The 17904-nt window shown below is 43.7% G+C and overlaps 1 long non-coding RNA gene across 1 annotated transcript in view; it reads left to right on the top strand.

Annotated features, from left to right (window-relative positions):
* Positions 1–9: 9 nt before the first annotated feature.
* The window catches only part of LOC133242736 (uncharacterized), a 59744-nt gene continuing 41849 nt past the window's right edge, over positions 10–17904 (top strand). The window contains exons 1-2 of the long non-coding RNA XR_009734886.1: positions 10–3372; positions 3553–16051. This is a non-coding gene — a long non-coding RNA (uncharacterized LOC133242736). The remainder of the gene's footprint in view (positions 3373–3552; positions 16052–17904) is intronic.

The following is a 17904-nucleotide window of genomic DNA, read 5'->3' as shown; positions in this document are numbered from 1 at the left end:
TTCTTACCTTGGAATGGGGTATCTCTTCACGGCTATTCCAGCAAAGCACAGCCACTGCTCCTTACCGTGGACGAGGTATATCTCCTCACTGACAACACTCCTGACCTTGAACGTGCAGTAGATCCTCTAATCCCTTCTGTGCCCATGCAGCCACCACTCCAAGGACGTGTGGTATCAGTCCTGATTATTCCCTAGAAGGACTGACGCTGAAGCTGCAACTCCAGTACTTTGTCCACCTGATGCAAAGAACTGTCTCATTGGAAAAGATCCTGATGCTAGGAAGGAATGAAGGCCAAGGAGAAGGGGATGAGAGAGGATGAGATGGTTGGATGGCATTGGGAATTCGATGGACTTAAGTTTCAGCAAGCTCTGGGAATTGGTGATGACAAGGAATCCTGGTGTGCTACAGTCCCTGGGGTTGCACACAGTCAGACACAACTGAACAAATGAAATGAACTGACTGCAATAGGGAGAATGCTTTGAACACAAGTTATTAACGTGTTTCAAAATGAAACTGAAAAAGATATTTCATTAACATGGAAGATAAGGAGGGTGCGCAGCAACTATGTGTGTGTGTGTAAGTTTGTGTGTGTGTGTGTGTGTGATGGGGAAAGAGATGGGGATGGATGAACAGACAGCATGATGGAGCAGTTTGACAGGAAGTGTTTCTTTCTGTAGTGAGCTGATTCTTAGAATGAGCTGTTAAAGGAGTCAGAAATATGTGACTCATAGCGCTTGCTCAATCGTGGGGGAAAGCTGAAGTTCAGAGGATAGAGCATGGCTAAAGTTTAGCCAAGCCTAGTCAATGGGTATGTTATGAATGACTGTGAGCAATTGGCCAGTCTCTGCTGTTGTTTAAGAGAGGCCAAGTCAGCCCTTTGACAGTATGGTTGTTATCAAAATTGCAAATCCATGTGCTTGATGCAGAATGAGGCCCACCAAAACTAAATGTTTGAGTTTCGAAGACGGAAAGGTTTATTACAGATTCATAGAAGGATGTGGGTGGCTCTTGCCCTAAGAACCCAAAGTTATTGAACGTTTTCACTTAAGTACATTTAAAAGCAAATGTCAGAGAAAGTTGTGGTAAGTTGTTACAGACTTCTTGGTGTCACATCCTTTGTGCTTAAAGTTAGGTCATGGCCAGGTAATAATGTTCCTATATATCTCTACCAGATGAATGTTATTTTCTGTCATTCTTGCCCCGTCAAGAGAGGGCAAAGTCTCAAGGCACAACTTTCACCTTGAAATGTCCCTTCCTGGATAAGCAGAAACAGATCTCATTGGCCAGCTCCTTCAGGGCAAGGTTCCCACATTCTGCACAGATTTCCTCCTTCGTGGGGCCAGGCACCCAACCCAATAGGTCCTGTCTCCTCAGCCTGTCCAAGTGAGGATACCAGTTATCAGAGACTGAGGCCCGTAAGATGGCCACTGCAAGTAGGTTGCAGAGACAGGGATGCGGAAGAGGTTCACCGCTCCTCAAGGCCTGAGCCAAGGCTACTGGAGGGCCTTACTGAGGGCTCTGGAGCACTACAGGATGTCGTCCCCAGTCTATTACACTGGGACCTCCAGCTCACCCACTGGCCCAAGGCTGGGTGATCTCCAGGCCCTCCAAAAGAATATCTGAATCTGCCTCTTCTCTCCCTTTCCAGCTGATGACCAGCACACCACCCCTCCTTAAATACTTCCCTAATACTCCCTTCTTGACAGTAACTGTGGGGCAGGGCCCACTGTGATGCTGATCAATAGCTGAGCAGGACAACTAATGGTCACTCATTTACCGTTGGATGCTTGTGAATGGGGCCATTTGAGGCACCAAGCAAGGCTGAACTACACCTGTTACCTCGGAGCAGGTTGGGTTGAAATGAAGCACAACAATGCCTAACTGCATAGGGCTAGCTCACTCTGCTCTGTTACATTGCGAATAGAATAACAATCACTGTGAGGTTAAGGTTTGTCAAAGTAGTTCTCAAGGTGGGCTGGCTTTGACATTCTTGTTGGCTTTGAAATATTAACTATAATATATGCGGCACATGCAATCATGTGGCAGCTGTTGGAGGGCCATATAGATAAGCACTGCTGACTGGCATGCCTGGGAATACAATGAAAGAATGATGTACAAAAGTTAAACAAGCACGTGAAATCAAAATCTGCGGTGGGAAAGAAGTCAGTCAAAAAGATTAAAGCACACTGGACCCAACGTATCCTTATGGAACAGAGCAGCATGAGCACAGCCATTAGCAGGTAGCCATTGCTTTGCCGAATTACTCCACATTCTGTTACTAAGCAAGAAGACTTGCCCAGAAATTGGACAGTGAATCACTAGGTCTTGCCAATAAGCAACCAACTATCAGTGAGATACCTATAGTCATTTCTCCTGCTCAGCTATGGTCAGCTCCACATTGGGCCCTACCTGATGATAACTGTCAATGAAGGATCACTGGGGAAGTGATTCAGTCAAGAGAGAGTGGTGCATTGGTTATCTGACTCTTGCCTTTGAGCACTTTAATTTTTTTTTTTTAAATCGGGAATATATTTCTGGTAGATGGGGCAAACTGAGTTTCCCTACTCAATATGAGAGTTGAAGTGTCCCCAACAATATTAGTGGAGGAGACATTTATGACTTTCTTGGCTCTGATGTGTACTTTTATGGAGATGGTTTATAGACCTTCAGGCAACAGACTGAGGATTCACCAAGTCTTGGGGTCTCTAAAGCTCATTAGAGTAGAAAAAACATCCAACCTGTTCTTAATTACGTTTTTCCATGTTAAGTGCTTGCTCTTAAGTTCCTTAAGCCCCTCAAGAACCCCCACTAGGAAGAGGGTGGTCGAAAGATGAAATGACTAGACGACTCTGAGGAACAGATTTGGAGTGAGAAGTGTTTGGTAGAGGTTCATACAGGGATGGAGGAGGCAGGAGTGTTGAAGGGGGACATATAAGTCAAAGAATAAAGGGCACTGAAGGAAAGTCTGAGGGTCATGAGAAGAAACACCATGCCCCTGAATCATCACTCCCCAGAATCAGACACACAGAGGTGTCAGGGGTGAGAAAGTTGTATCATGGCCTCCCTCAGCATCCACTAACCCATGTTGATGGGCACAGTGGTACATTGTGATGTCTAAGACCCCAAAGCCACCATTGGCTGGGGGAGTGCCTAGCTGACCAATTAGATTGAAGGGTGTGGCTCCTCATTGTCCTGAGAAGGTATATATAGGGAGGTCAGAGGCAGAGATTCTGGGTTAGGCCATGTCATGCTATGATCATAAGGTAAACAGTAAGCTTCGGCAGCCAAGAAGAGTTCCAAAGTGGTGTGCTTCAAGGGTGAAAGGACGAAAGAAGACCCTTTGTCCACAGAGATACAGAGGCAGTGTGAAGGTAAGATGATTCCATCTATGCTCCCCACGTTCTCCATTGATGTTGCTGCCAAGACAAATACACTGCCCTTGACTGCCACAAAAGCCCTCATCAGCCCACATCCCTTTTCTTGAAATCTCCCTTGCAAATCAGATGTGATATATTTTCCTCAAAACTAACACCCTTCTCTTGTCTTTCAAGGCACAGAATATGACCATGAGGGTCAGAAAAACACTAAAAGGAAACTTGAGAATGAAACTCTGATTATATGACACTCAATCGAAGAAGGTGAAGAAAACAAGAAAACCAAACTGTTTTTTCTGTTCCTGTGCATATAAGAAACTGAATCAAAACCTAAAAGTGTACCAAAATATGAGGCTGAATCAGAGAAGGAAGCAGAATCAAAAGAGAAAGTAAGCTCAGCCACCGCAGAATGAAAGACCCAGGAGAAGTGCAAGCTGGGCAGCCAGTAACTGAATAGAAAAGGTCAGACTCTTTAGAATTGTGTCTCCAGAGGTCTGCTTTCTTAGAAATGGCCAACCAGGAAAAGACTGACCTCCACACTAACATAGTAAAATAATGGATGCTATTAAAATATACATCAAATTGTGAAAAGATTATATTGTGTGTGTGTGAATTTTTTGATGCGAAGCGATGGAAGGAAGCAAAGAGGTGGGCACCTGAGTGGGGAGGGATATGGGGTCCCAAGAGCTGAGGGAACAGACCCTCAGGTCCCCAGTTAGCCAGAGATTAAATGTTATAACTGGGTCAGGAGTCTGCACTGAAGGTGAATAACCCTGCTTAACAATTGATCTCAGTGGCAAGGAGTAGTGGTGTGGTGTTACTGCCATTGTTTGGCGTGTGGAGTGACATTAGGGTCTAGATTGCCAGAACCCAGATGGGAAGAGGGCTTCACATGGGGATGGTGAATGTCATACTTCCCCTGAGTGAGGCAGGCAGAAATCACCTCCTGGCCACTTACGTCATAATGGGCTTTATTGCATCACTGACCTATGCTGTCAGCTAAAGGTGCTCAGGAGGCACAAAATGCGGATACAAATAAAACCCACAATTAGCACTCCCAAAGATTAAAATAATGTTTGGAGGGATCAGATCAAATATCAATTAGGCCACTGTTATCCTAAGAAATTTGTGGGAGCAGTGTGTTCCCAAGGGCAGGGAAGTGGAGGTGGCCCAATCCTGGTGCAGATGACTAACAGGATCACGACACACAGATAATTTTTGTTGGCTGGGGGGCACCATGCAGTTTGTGGGATCTTAGTTCCCTGACCAGGGATTAACCCGGTTCCTCTTCTAGTGAAAACATGGAGTCCTAACCACTGGACAGCCAGAGAAGTCAGGACAGAGACTTTTGATAAAAGTATTAATATAAGACTGGGTAAAAGCTGGTCTTATATTTATAACCATCCTTTAGTATTTCTAAATAACTACAGTCGTAAAACATTATTCCCCAATAAACTCTTTTGTGAGTCCAAGTTCTACAAGTTTTCGTGCTTTAAAAAGAAGAGTTTCAAATATTTAATTTGGTGTTAACTTTAGTTTTGAAGTGTTTGAATAGGTTCAAGGAGTACTCAATCAAATATGGAGATATATAAGGCAGAGTCTCTACCAGAGGAATCACGTGTGTTTTCAAAAAGCATTTTAGAAACAATTAAAACAGAGTTTCACCATCTACATCAAAAGAGTTGAGTTCAGATTTTAAGTCAATGCTACGGTATCTTTTATCTGGACTGCAGCTCCCTAGTTAAATATTTCTGGCACTTTAACTCCTGAGAGACACAGTTGATGATTCAAAGTCAGTCACTGAATGTGATTTAAAATCATTAAGAGTGAAGGAGACCCTGGGTTTGTTGTCTTTTCAAAGGAAGTGTGAGAACTATCAACCCTGCCTGTGAAAATTAGTCAGGTAAGTAGCTTCAAGGATGATATGGACAGAGTGCCCTGATAGGTGGGTGCTGTGATTCCAGATCTGTATATATTATCACCATTTAACACTATCACATTTTAATGCCCTGTTTTAGGACTGACTGAAATACTTGCTGTTAGGGAAAGGTAAAAGATTTCTAGGCCTGAAGAGCTGAAAGTGAAAGTTGATCAGTCGTGTCCGAAGGTTGGTGACCCCATGGACTATGCAGTCCTTGGAATTCTCCAGGCCAGAATACTGGAGTGGGTAGCCTTTCCTTACTCTAGGGGATGTTCCCATCCCAGGGATGAAGCCCAGGTATCCCACATTGAAAGTGGATTCTTCACCAGCTGAGCCACCAGGGACGCCAAAGAATGCTAGAGTGGGTAGCTTATCCCTTCTCCAGAAGAGCTTCCCTACCCAGGAATTGAACTGATGTCTACAGCTTTGCAGGCAGAATCTTCCCCAAAAGAGCTATCAGGAAAATCCTGAGGTGGACAAAAAGTGGAGGTTAGAGGGCCTTGTTTCCCTAAAGTAGCGCTATTATATATTTTAATATCCGTGGATATAGTGCCAACTTGCAGAAAGAATTCAAGATTCATAGAGTTTAAAAAACATCCAAAAACTCTTAGGGTTAAAAGAGAAAAACATAAACACTAAGTCATGAGTTGAGAAAGGGTATATCCATTTAGATCAACAACAATAAATCAATATCAGACGCCTGTAGCTCTCCTGGAAAAGGACAGTATATTGTGATTCAAACATGACAAGTCCTATTGCAAACGCTGTGTTGTATAGGGGTGTGGGGTTTGCTCTTTAGCACTCACAAAGAGTAGTAGATACTCATTATACTTTCACTTATACAGGTTCGCTATGAATAGATTTCAACTGATCCCTCTAGCTGTGTCCATAACATCCTCTATTGACTGATACAATGATTTCCCTAAGACCTTCTACATCCTCTATGCCTGTGTCCATCCTTTCTTCTGTGACTCAGAAACTAGCAACCATCTGATGCCAGCCTAATGGTCACCACCCAAGGAAATGTTCTTAATTATTCTCTTGTGTATTAATATTTTCACGTTCTCTAATCACTTGCAGTTCATTACATGCATTTTGTAGGATAGATTTTTGAGTATGTATCTTATCAGAAATGCATGCCAGAGAGGTAAATGGATTAGAAATCAGCAGTGTGGGGATATAAAATATTATCAGAAGTTGGATTATCTAAGACTGTAAGGGAGAGAATCTCTCTCTTCTGCCAAGTATGTCCAAGCATCTGTTTGAAAATATAGTAAAACACATAAACTAGAGAGTGGATCAAAAGTCAAAGGAACTTAAATGAGAAGCTAATTTTATCAGTAGTCAAGAGGAACTCTATGTCTTTGTATTAAGACTACCCATTGGAATGACAACAAATGCAAAAGCCAAAGCAGTGCCCACGGACTCATGATGAGTGCACAATACTGCTGGCCCAGAGGCTTCTCTTGATGGGCAGAGGTCAAGAGCAAGTCTATGTGCCTAGGGTCAGAATGCATCTGCCCAGGATCACATTTACGTATCAGCGGGAATCAAGTGGGAGTCCCCAAACTTTACATGCTCCTGGCCAAGTCCCTCACTCCAGTGTCTTTCCGAAAGGCTTGTCACTCATTACTGCCTTGAGATGATCATGATTAAGTTTCACCTCACCATCTCTTCAATTAACTGCTGTGGGCAACTGGAAATCTAAATGCAAAAGATTGAAATAGGAACCTAACCTATACCACATAAAAAACTAAACTCAGAATTGATTAATGATTTAAATGCAAGATCTGAAACTATAAATCAACTAGAAGAAAACATCCTGGAGAAGTTGTAATCATTGGTCTTAGAAGTGGCTTTATGTATGTGACACCGAAAGCGTAGGCTACCAAAGCAAAAATAGAAAAGTAGGACGACTTCAAACGATTAAACTGCCTCCCCCAAAGAACATCAAAAACACATCTACATAGAAGCCAAGCTGATGGTTACCAAATGGCAAGTTGGGGTGGGGGGGATGAATTGGGAGTTGGGGATTAACATATATATAGACACCACTATGTATAAAATAGATAACCAACAAGGACCTACTACAAAACCACAGGCAACTCTGCTAGAAATTCTGTAACAACAGAAATGGAAAAAGAATTTGTAAAGGAATAGCTATATGTATGTGTGCCTGTGCAATCTCAGTTGATTCAGATGTGCCATACTCTTTGTGACCCTATGCACTGTAGCCTGCTAGGCTTCTCTGTCCAAGAGATTCTCGAGACAAAAATACTGGAGAGGGTTGTCATGTCCCTCTGAGCATATCTTCCCAACCCAGGGTTTGAACCCAAATCTCCATCATTGCAGGGTGATTCTTTAACAACTGAGCCAATGGGGAAATCCAAATACTTGTATATGTAAAGCTGAATCACTTTGCTGGACAGCTGAAACACAACATGGTAAATCAAATATACTCGAATGAAAAAATATAAAAAGAATCCCTAAACATGTAGAACAAATAGCTCAAAAAACTAATTGGAAAATGCAGAAAGCTTCCCAAACTTACCCTCACAGGAAGAACCACAGGGAACAGGGTATGAAGGGCAAAGGTTGATTCAAGTCCTGAGGTGTGCCCATGGGAGAGGACTCAGAATATAAGGGAGATTACACGGTTGGAGATATGCCCCGGGTGTGAGTGGTTCAAGCCATATATTGGACACACGAGTCCTGGGGTCTGACACAGGGAAGAGAAATACCCTTAGATGGTTGGAGGGCTATGTGGACAAACAGGAGGTCTGTGGGAAGCCTGGACTCCCCCCTCCAGGAGCATGTGCTCAGGGGCTTGCTCCCAAGCCACAATGAGGACAGATGGAGACCACATTTGTAGATGTCTGTTTTCCCAAAAACTGCCCATACTTACACACGCCCTGCTTACTCTGTGTGGACGATCCTCACTGGAGCAGGGGCTGCCATGACCCTGCAGACAGCTGGGATATTGGAAACATAGGTGCATCTGGCCCAGGGCGGCATGTGGTTGGCAGAGCCGGGGTCATGCTCATGGAGGGCACTTACATAGGCAGCGTATCAGGAGAAGTCCTGATCTCTAATGGAGGCCAGACTGCCACAGCAGATGACCCAGTATGTGCCCAGAGTCCATGAGGGCCTCACCTGCCCATTAGCACCCCTCTTCAACAGGGCAAGGATAACAGAAGCTGGGAGAAGTGTTCAACTGTGAGAGACCAAGAGGTTTCAGACCAGAAGGTGTGTTTAAGCAGGGCAGGAGATGCTACTGATGGTGATGGCACAGATGGCACATTGGAGGTAGCCTGGATCTCTGTAAGCAGCCAGCCTGCAGATTTGCTCCTTTTGTTATTTTTCTAACCAGAACATGCTCCTCTTGTCCCTCTGTGGTAGGGTTGTAGTGTTGGGAGATGGGAGCACACATAATTGAGGCAACACAGCCAGATCTGGCCTGACATTCAGGGCATTGCTCCAGAAATTTGGGATACCACCCTGCCCACAATAGGACAGTGAAAGCCACTGAGGAAAAGGAAGTCTCTGCCTCACATTTGGCTTCAGACCTGGTACCAATGAACTTCCCAGCCATAGGTGCTGGCACACCCTAAGGAAAGATGTGACTTGTGGTCCATCAAATCCAGCCCCACCCCCACCCCCAGCCCCTGCTGACTATGGTACAGACTGTACAATGATGCTCCCCCACAATATCACCCCTTCAAAACCATAATAGATAATTGATGCACTTAAATTCAGAGAGGCAGAGACAAATGGGAGGACAGAAGGACTGGTCTCCACTGAAAGACTGAGAGGAAGTCAGTTCAGTTTGTCAGTCATGTCTGATTCTTTGCGACACCATGAAGCGCAGCACACCAGGCCTCCCTGTCCATCACCAACTCCCGGAGTCCACCCAAACCCATGTCCATTGAGTTGGTGATGCCATCTCACCATCTCTTCCTCAGTCGTCCCCTTCTCTTGCTCTCAATTTTATCCACTAAAGGGTCTTTACCAATGAGTCAGCTCTTCGCATCAGGTGGCCAAAATATTGGAGTTTCAGTTTCAACATCAGTCTTCACAATGAACACTCAGAATTGATATCCTTTAGGATGGACTGGTTGGATCTCCTTGCAGTCCAAGGGACTCTCAAGAGTCTTCTCCAACACCACAGTTCAAAAGCATCAATTCTTTGGTGCTCAGCTTTTTTATAGTCCAAATCTCAATCCATACCTGACCCCTGGAAAAACCATAGCCTTGACTAGACAGATCTTTGTTTCCAAAGTAATGTCTCTGCTATTTTTTTATTTTTAATATAAATTTATTTTAATGGGAGGTTAATTACTTTACATATGGTATTGGTTTTGACATACATCAACATGAACCTGCCACAGGTGTACATGTGTTCCCCATCCTGTACCCCCCTCCCACCTCCCTCCCTGTACCATCCCTCTGGGTCATCCCAGTCCACCAGCCACATGCATCGTGTATCATGAATCGATCCTGGACTGGCGATTCATTTCATATATGATATTATACGTGTTTCAATGCCATTCTCCCAAATCACCCCACCCTTTCCCACAGAGTCTACTTTTTAATATGTTGTCGAGGTTTGTCAAAATTCTACCTCCAAGGAATAAGCTCCCTTTAATTTGATGGCTGCAGTCACCATTTGCAGTGATTTTGGAGCCCAGAAAAATAAACTCAGCCACTGTTTCCACTGTTTCCCCATCTACTTCCCATGAAGTGATGGGACAAGATGCCATGATCTTCGCTTTCTGAATGTTGAGCTTTAAGCCAACTTTTTCACTCTCTTCTTTCACTTTCATCAAGAGGCTCTTTAGTTCTTCTTCACTCTCTGCCATAATGGAGGTGTCATCTGCATATCTGAACTTACTGATATTTCTCCCGGCAATCTTGAAACCAGCTTGTGCTTCCTCCAGCACACCGTTTCTCATGATGCACTCTGCATATAAATTACATAAGCAGAGTGACAATATACAGCCTTGATGTACTCTTTTTCCTATTTGGAACCAGTCTGTTGTTCCATGTCCAGTTCTAACTGTTGCTTCCTGACCTGCATAGAAGTTTCTAAAGAGGCACATCAGATGGTCTGGTTTTCCCATCTCTTCAGAATTTTCCATAATTTACTGTGATCCTCACAGTCAAAGGCTTTGGCATAGTCAATAAAGTAGAAATAGATATTTTTGTGAAACTCTCTTGCTTTTTCCATGATCCAGCAGATGTTGGCAATTTGATCTCTGATTCCTTTGCCTTTCTATAACCAGCTTGAACATCTGTAAGTTCACGATTCACATATTGCTGAAGCCTGCTTTGGAGAATGTTAAGAATTACTTTACTGACATGTGAGATGAGTGCAATTGTGCGGTAGTTTGAGCATTCTTTGGCGTTGCCTTTCTTGGGGATTGGAGTGAAAACTGACCTTTTCCAATCCAGTGCTGACTGCTGAGTTTTAAATTTAGCTGGCATATTGAGTGCACCACTTTCATTGCATCATCTTTCAGGATTTGAAATAGCTCAACTGGAATTCCATCACCTCCACTAGCCTTGTTGGAAGTGATGCTTTCTAAGGCCCACTTGACTTCACATTCCTGGATGTCGGGCCCTAAATGTGTGATCACATCATCATGATTATCTGGGTCATGAAGGTTTTTCTTGTACAGTTCTTCTGGGTATTCTTACCACCTCTTCTTAAATCTTCTTCTTCTGTTAGGTCCATACCATTTCTGTCCTTTATCGAGCCCATCTTTGCATGAAATGTTCCCTTGGTATCTCGAATTTTCTTGAAGTGATGTCTAGTCTTTGCCATTCCATTGTTTTCCTCTATTTCTTTGCATTGATCACTGAAGAAGGCTTTCTTTTCCCTTCTTGCTATTCTTTGGAACTCTGCATTCAGATGCTTATATCTTTCTTTTCCTCCTTTGCTTATAGCTTCTCTTCTTTTCACAACTATTTGTAAGGCCTCCCCAGACAGCCCTTTTGCTTTTTGGCATTTCTTTTGCATGAGGATCTGTTTCCTGTACAATGTCACGAACCTCTGTCCATAGTTCATCAGGCACTCTATCTGTCAGGTCTAGTCCCTAATATCTATTTCTCACTTTCAGTGTACAATCATAAGTGATTACATTTACGTCATACCTGAATGATCTAGTGGTTTCCCCTACTGTCTTCTATTTAAATCTGAATTTGGCAATAAGGAGCTCATGATCTGAGCCACAGTCAGCTCCCAGTCTTGTTTTGCTGACTGTATTTAGCTTCTCCATCTTTGGCTGCAAATGATATAATCAATCTGATTTCAGTGTTGACCATATGGTGATGTCCATGTGTAGAGTCTTTTCTTGTGTTATTGGAAGAGGTTGTTTGTATGACCAGTGTGTTTTCTTTGCAAAACTCTATTGGTCTTTGCCCTACTTCATTCCATACTCCAGAGCCAAATTTTCCTGTTACTCCAGGTGTTTCTTGACATCCTACTTTTGCTTTCCAGTCCACTATAACGTAAAGGACATGTTTTTTGGGTTTTGGTTCTAAAAGGTCTTGTCGGTCGTCATAGAACCGATCAACTTCAGCTTCTTCATCGTTACTTTTTGGGGCATAGACCTGGATTACTGTGATATTGAATGGTTTCCCTTTGAAACGAACAGAGGTCATTCAACAGTTTTTGAGATTGCATCCAGCTACTGCATTTTGGACTCTTTTATTGATCATGATGGCTACTCAATTTCTTCTGAGGGATTCGTACCCGCCGTAGTAGATAGAATGGTCATCTGAGTTAAATTCACCCATTCCAGTCCATTTTAGTTCACTGATTCCTCAAATGTTGACGTTCACTCTTGCCATCTTCTGTTTGACCACTTCCCTTTCGTCTTGATTCATGGACGTAACATTCCAGGTTCCTAAGCTATATTGCTCTTTATAGCATTGGATCTTTCTTCTGTCACCAGTCACATCCACAACTGGGTATTGTTTTTGGTTTGGCTCAATTCATTCATTCTTTCTGGAGTTATTTCTCCACCAATCTCCAGTAGCATATTGGGCACTTCCTGACCTGGGGAGTTCCTCTTTCAATATCCTATCGTTTTGCCTTTTCATATTGTTCGTGTGGATCTCAAGGCAAGAATACTGAAATGGATGGTCCTTAAATTCTCCAGTGGACCACATTCTGTCAGACTGCTCCTCCATGACCCGCCCAACTTGGGAGGCCCCACAGGGCCTGGCTTAGTTTCATTGAGTTAGAAATGGCTGTGGTTCTAATGTGATTCGATTGACTAGATTTCTGTGATTATGGTTTCTGTGTGTCTGTCCTCTGATGCCGTTTTGCAACACGTACCATCTTACATGGGTTTCTCTTACCTTGGACGTGGTATCTCTTCACGGCTGCTCCAGCAAAGCGCAGCCACTGCTCCTTACTTTGGACGAGGTATATCTTCTCACTGCCACCACTGCTAACCTTGAACTTGAAGTAAATCCTCTAGTCCTTCCTGTGCCCATTCAGCCAACACTCCATGGACGTGTGGTATCAGTCCTGATATTCACCAGAAAGACTGACACTGAAACTGCAACTCCAGTGCTTTGTCTACCTGATGCAAAGAACTGTCTCACTGGAAAAAATCCTGATGCTAGGAAGGAATGAAGGCCAAGGAGAAGGGGATGAGAGTGGATGATATGGATGGATGGCATCGGGGATTCAATGGACTTGAGTTTCAGCAAGCTCTGGGAGTTGGTGATGGACAAGGAATCCTGGTGTGCTGCAGTCCATGGGGTTGCACACAGTCGGACACAACTGAATAAATGAAATGAACTGATTGCAATAGGGAGAATGCTTTGAACACAAGTTCTTAACGTGTCTCAAAATGGAAGAGAAAAAGATATTTCGTTAACATGGAAGATAAGGAGGGCGTGCAGCAACCACGTGTGTGTGTGTAAGTTTGTGTAAGTTTGTGTATGTGTGCATGTGTGTGTGTGTGTGTGTGTGTGAGATGAGGAAAGAGGTGGGGATGGATCAACAGACAGCATGATGGAGCAGTTTGACAAGAAGAGTTTCTTTCTGTAGTGAGCTGATTGTTAGAATGAGCTGCTAAAGGAGTCAGAAATGTCTGACTCTTAGGGCTTGCTCAAGCCTGGGGGAAAGCTGAAGTTCAGAGGGGAGAAGCATGATTAAAGTTTAGCCAGCCTAGTCAGTGGGTATGTTATGGATGACTCTGAGCATTTGGCCAGTCTCTGCTGTTGTTTAAGATAGGCCAAGTCAGGCCTTCGACAGTATGGTTGTTATCAAAATTGCAAATCCATGTGCTTGAGGTAGAATGAGGCCCATCAAAACTAAATGTTAGAATGTGGAACAGGGAAAGGTTTATTACAGATTCCCACAAGGATGTCGGTGGCTCTTGCCCTAAGAACTCAAAGTTACTGAACGTTTTCAGTTAAGTACATTTAAAAGCAAATGTCAGAGAGAGTTGTGGTAAGTTGTTACAGATTTCTTGGTGTCACATCCTTTGTACTAAAAGTTAGGTCTTGATCAGGTAATAATGTGCCTATATATCTCTACCAGATGAATGTTATTTTCTGTCATTCTTGCCCTGTCAAGAGAGGTCAAAGTCTCAAGGCACAACTTTCACCTTGAAATGTCCCATTCCGGATAAGCAGAAACAGATCTCATTTGGCATCTCCATCAGGGCCAGGTTCCCACATTCTGCCCAGCTCTCATCCTTGATGGAGCCAGGCACACAATACAAAACGTCCTGTCTCCTCAGGCTGTCTAAGTGAGGAGACCAGTTCTCAGAGACTCAGGCCCAGGAGATGCCACTGTTGGTAGACTGCAGAGACACGGATGGGGGAGAGGTTCACCGCTCCTCAAGGCCTGGGCCAAGGCTACTGGTGGGCCTTAGTGAGAGCTCTGGGGCTCTACAGGATGTCATCCCCAGTCTATTCCCAGGGACCTTCAGCTCACCACCTTGCCCAAGGCTGGGTGATCTCCAGGCCCTCCAAAAGACTGCCTGTATCTGCCTCCTCTCTCACTTTCTAGATGATGACCACCACACCATCCTTCCTTAATCACTTCCCAATACTATCTTCTTGACAGTAACTGGGGGCAGGGCCCACTGTGGTGCTGATCAATAGCTGAGCAGGACAACGAATGGTCACTCATTGACAGTTGGCTGCTTGTGAATGGGGCCATGTGAGGCACTAAGCAAGGCTGAGTTACACCTGTTGCCTAGGAACAGGGTGGGTTGAAATGAAGCACATCAATGGTTAACTGCATAGAGCTGTGCTCATGCTGCTCTGTTACATTGTGAATAGAATATGAATCACTGTAACGTTAAAGTTTGTCAAAGTAGTTCTACACGTGGGCTGGCTTTGACATTCTTTTTGGCCTTGAAATATTAGCTATAATATATGTGGCACTTGCAATCATGTGGTAGCTGTTGGAGGGCCGTATAGATAAGCACTGCTGACTGGCATGCCTGGGAATACAATGAAAAGAATGATGTACAAAAGTTAAACAAGCATGTGAAATAAAAATCTGAGGTAGGAAAGCAGTCAGTCAAAAGGATTAAAGCACACTGGACCCAAATATCCTTATGGAACAGAGCAGCATGAGCACAGCCATTAGCAGGTAGCCATTGCTTTGCCATATTCTCCACATCCTGTTACTAAGCTACAGGTCTTGCCCAGCAATTGGACAGTGAATCACTGGGTCTTGCCAATAAGCAACCAACTATCTGTGAGATACCCACTGGTACTTCTCTTGCTCAACTATTTTTCAGCTCCATTTGGGCCCTACCTGATGATAACTGTCAATGAGGGACCACTGGGAAGTGATTCAGTAAGGGACAGTGGTGTATTGTCATCTGACTCTTGCCTTTGGGTACCTTACTTTTTTTTTTTTTTTTTTAATCGGGAATGTATTCCTGTTAGATGGGGCAATTTGAGTTTCCCTACTCAATATGAGAGTTGAAGTGTCCCCAACAATATTAGTGGAGGAGACATTTATGATTTTCTTGGCTCCGATGTGTAATTTTATGGAGATGGTGTATAGACTTTGGGGCAACAGACTGAGGATTCACCAAGTCTTGGGGTCTCTAAAGCTCATTGGAGTAGCAAAAACATCCAACCTGTTCTTATTTATCTTTTTCCATGTTAAGTGCTTGCTCTTAAGTTCCTTAAGCCCCTCAAGAACTGCTACTAGGAAGAAGGTGGTTGAAAATGAAATGACTAGACGACTCTGAGGAACAGATTAGGAGTGAAAGATTTTTGCTAGAGGTTCATACAGGCATGGAGGAGGCACGGGTGTTGAAGGGGGACATATAAGTCAAAGAATAAAGGGCACTGAAGGAAAGTCTGAGGGTCATGAGAAGAAACACCATGCCCCTGAATCACCACTCCCCAGAATCAGACACACAGAGGTGTCAGGGGTGAGAAAGTTGTATCATGGCCTCCTCAGCACACACTAACCCATGTTGATGGGCACAGTGGTACATTGTGATGTGTAAGACCCAAAGCCAGCATTGGCTAGGGGAGTGCCTAGCTGACCAATGAGATTGAAGTGTGTGGCCCCCTCATTGTCCTGAGAAGGTATATATAGGGAGGTCAGAGGCAGAGATTCTGGGTTAGGCCATTTCATGCTATCATCATAAGGTAACCAGGAAGCCACGGCAGCCAAGAAGAGTTCCAATGTGGTGTGCTTCAAGGGTGAAAGGATGAAAGAAGACCCTTTGTCAACAGAGATACAGAGGCAATGTGAAGGTAAGATGATTCCATCTATGCTCCCCTCGTTCTTCATTGACTTTGCTTCTCAAGAACTCTACACTGCCCTTGCCTGGCACAAAAGCCCTCTTCAGCCCACATCCCTTTTCATGAAATTTCCCTTCCAACTCAGATGTAATACACTTTCCTCAAAACTAATACCCTTCTCTTGTCTTTTAAGGCATGGAATATGACCATGAAGGTCAGAAGACCTCTAAAAGTAGCCTTGAGCAAGAAAATCCGATCATATGCCATGCAGTCGAAGAAGGTGAAGAAAACTAGAAAACCAAACTGTTTTTTTCTGTTCTTGTGCACGTAAGAATCTGAATCACAGCCAAAAAGGCTACCAAAATATGAGGCAGAGTCAAAGAAGGAGGCAGAATCAAAAGAGAAGGTAAGCTCAGCCACCCCAGAATGACAGGCCGTGGAGAAGTACAAGCTGGGCAGCCAGTAACTGAATAGAAAAGGTCAGACAGTTTAGAATTGCATCTCCAGAGGTCTGCTTTCTTAGAAATGGCCAACCAGGAAAAGACTGACTCTCACACTAACATAGTAAACTGATGGCTGCAATTAAAATACACATCAAATGGTGAAAAGATGATATTTGTGTGTGTGTGAATTTTCTGATGGGAAGGGAGGGAAGGAAGCAAAGAGTTTGGCACCTGAGAGGGGAGGGATGTGGGGTCCCAAGAGCTGAGGGAACAGACCCTCAGGTCCCCAGTTAGCAAGAGAATAGAGGTCTCGACTGGGTCTGGATCTGCACTGAAGGTGAATAGCCCTGCTTTATAATTGATCTCAGCAGCAAGGAGTAGTGGTGCGGTGTTACTGCCATTGATTGGGGTATGGAGTGACATTAGGGTCTAGATTGCCAGAACCCAGATGGAAAGAGGGCTTCACATGGGGATGGTGAATGTCATACTTCCCCTGAGTGAGGCAGGCAGAAATCACCTCCTGGCCACCTACATCATAACGGGCTTTGTTGCATCACTGACCTATGCTGTCAGCTAAAGGTGCTCAGGAGGCACAAAATGCGGATACAACTAAAACCCACAATTAGCACTCCCAAAGATTAAAATAAGGTTGGAGGGATTAGACCAAATATCAATTAGGCCACTGTTATCCTAAGATATTTGTGGGAGCAGTGTGTTCCCAAGGGCAGGGCAGTGAAGGGGGCCCAATCCTGGTGCAGATGACTAACAGGATCATGACACACAGATAATGTTTTTGGGTGTGGGACACCATGCAGTTTGTGGGATCTTAGTTCCCTGACCAGGGATTGAACCGGTTCCCATTCTAGTGAAAGCATGGAGTCCTAACCACTGGACAGCCAGAGCAGGCATGACAGAGACTTTTGATAAAAGTATTAATATAAGTCTGTGTAAAAGCTGGTCTTATATTTATCACCATTCTCTAGTATTTATAAATAACTACAGTCGTAAAACATTCTTTCCCAATAAGCTCTTTTGTTAGTGCATGTTCTACAAGTTTTAGTGGTTTAAAAAGAAAAGTGTTAAATATTTAATTTGGTGTTAACTTTAGTTTTGAAGTGTTTGAATAGTTTCAATGAGTAGTCAATCAAATATGGAGATATATAAGGCAGAGTCTCTACCAGAGGAATCCCGTGTGTTATCAGAAAGCATTTTAGAAACAATTAAAACAGAGTTTCACTATCAGCATCAAAAGAGTTGAGTTCAGATTTTAAGTCAATGCTACGGTATCTATTATCTGGACTGAAGCTCCCTAGTTAATACTTTCTGGCACTTTAACTCCTGAGAGACACAGATGATGTTTCAAAGTCAGACACTGAATGTGATTTAAAATCATTAAGAGTGAAGGAGACCCTGGGTTTGTTG

Source organism: Bos javanicus, chromosome X (assembly GCF_032452875.1).
Source record: "Bos javanicus breed banteng chromosome X, ARS-OSU_banteng_1.0, whole genome shotgun sequence".
NCBI lineage: Eukaryota > Metazoa > Chordata > Mammalia > Artiodactyla > Bovidae > Bos > Bos javanicus.
Note: the sequence above shows the minus strand (reverse complement) of the source record. Positions and strands in the feature narration are given on the sequence as shown.